The 2,067-nt window shown below is 37.8% G+C and overlaps 1 protein-coding gene across 2 annotated transcripts in view; it reads right to left on the bottom strand.

Moving 5' to 3' along the window:
- The window catches only part of GLRA3 (glycine receptor alpha 3), a 178,151-nt gene that overhangs the window by 31,671 nt on the left and 144,413 nt on the right, over positions 1 to 2,067 (bottom strand). The gene's annotated exons all lie outside the window — the stretch shown is intronic.

Raw genomic sequence — 2,067 nt, 5'->3', positions numbered from 1 at the left:
ATGCTTAACCAACTGAGCCACCCAGGTGCCCTGACACAAGGTTTTTTTAAAAAGAAAGAAAATCTATGGATGTCTTTATGCTTTTTCTTAACATATAAGAGAGATTTTATTTAAATCATTACTTTCACTATGATCTCAGGAAAGGAATATATTTTCAATCATGAGTTTAATTATTTACATAAATATATACAAAGCCTCTACATCTCTTAGATCATAGAGACAATGACCACTGGAAGTGTGATAACAGGTTTAATTCCAACCCACAAAAAATAATTGATTAGCAAAGTGGTATCTTAAGAGAAAGTGACCATATCATTTGAGGCTTTGTGATAGTTAAGGAATGGGAGGTTGAATGTATTTTTTTTAAGTTTATTCATTTATTTTGAGAGAGAAAAAAGGGCACGTGTGAAGAACAGAGAGAAGGAGAGAGAGAGAATCAATCCCAAGCAGGCTGCTTGCTATCAGTGTGGAGTCTGACATGTAGCTCAAATTCATGAACAGTGAGATCATGACCTGAGCCAAAATCAGGAGTCAGATGCTTAACCGAATGACCTACCCAGGTGCCTTAGGACATATTCAGTTATGTGTATTAGAATTCAGGGAGGGAGACACTGACAATAGAGAATAAACAACAAGAATTAAGCTATTAGATGAGATTATTCTGATTCTGTGATTTTGATTGCTGGAAAGGCAAGAAGAGAGGGCCCACACTTGCCTTTGAGAACAGACAATTAAATCATACACCCTCAGGTTTGCTATATTCTCAACCTCACAGAAGAACCCTCGAGATGCCTAAAAATCTTGCCACTGGAATGTTCACCATTCTCTTACTGACAAACTCTAGACAGTAGGAAAATGAAATTAAATTCAGGAAACCAATAGAAGATTATCAGACAGAAGAGGAAGAAACAGTAAGTCATTAATTTATGATAATTGGTGTTTTGACCAGGCTGTGTACTAATACATCTCCTGCAGAATACAAAGGACCTTGGAAATCAGCCAAGTAAGACTCAGGGTAGAAAACTGGAAAATCTCAAAGGATATGTATACCTTAGCCAGCACCTTGAGAACTGTAGACCTGAAAAGATTCTTCTCTGATATTTCCTGTTGCATTGCCTTCTACAAGGTCATAATAGATCAAGCATAATAGCCCAAAGCAAAACAACTCCTGTGATTCATTTCTTGGAAGGTAGAACTGTTTGGTATTTCTGCAGTTCTGGCATTATATGACCAGAAGAGGGTGACAATACAGTCTATTGCCAGCAATTTTTCAAAGTTGTATTACTTTAGGAACACTCTTTACTACTGTGTGCTTGGAGCAGAATGAGTGAGAGAAAAAAATGCTGATGACCATGGAGTCACATCATGGAGGGTCTCATAAACATTAATAGAGATCAGGTTTATTTTTAGTGGATTTTGCAGGGATTTTAATGAAAGGAGTAATCATTGAAGATCAGATAGAAAGGACTGAAGTGGAAGCAGAGAAACTGCCAAACAAGCTATTGTAGTCTAGCACAGGTGATGGTTTGGCTAGATTGGTAGCAGCAGAGGTGGAAAGTAGCAGATGTATTTAGAAACAGGTAGGTGATTTAAAGAAAATCTATTTGGTAGTGAAACAGGATTTGCTTATTAACTGGACCTTGAGGAGTGAGGAAAAGGCAGGAGTCAAGAGTGGCATTTGGGTAACTGGGCAAATAGTGGTAATAGTTAACTGATGAGGAAGTTTGGGGAGGTAATTGATCTATGGTTGAACATGTTTGTTTGAGATGTTTGTAAGAGAGCCACATGGAATTATCAAAAAGTCAGAACTTCCAAAGTTCTGACAGGGGACACTCAGGCCTTAGACTTTAGGAAGTAAACTTATAGATGGATAGGGAAGCAAAATAGAGATGATTTTCCTAAAAAAGAAAGAAAGTCCAGAGAGAAGCTAAAAAGATGTATTTGTGGTTGACCCTCCTCCTCTAGTTGGAAATGAACCTGCATATTCAGATTCAGGTTTCTTTTTCTTTTCTTTTCCCAGAGCCATCTCCCTACCCTTGTCTCTCTCTCTCTCTCTCTCTCTCTCTC

The sequence above is a fragment of the Suricata suricatta genome, chromosome 1, assembly GCF_006229205.1.
Source record: "Suricata suricatta isolate VVHF042 chromosome 1, meerkat_22Aug2017_6uvM2_HiC, whole genome shotgun sequence".
Lineage (NCBI taxonomy): Eukaryota > Metazoa > Chordata > Mammalia > Carnivora > Herpestidae > Suricata > Suricata suricatta.
The sequence above is the reverse complement of the archived record's forward strand: the minus strand, read 5'-3'. Positions and strand labels throughout refer to the sequence as shown.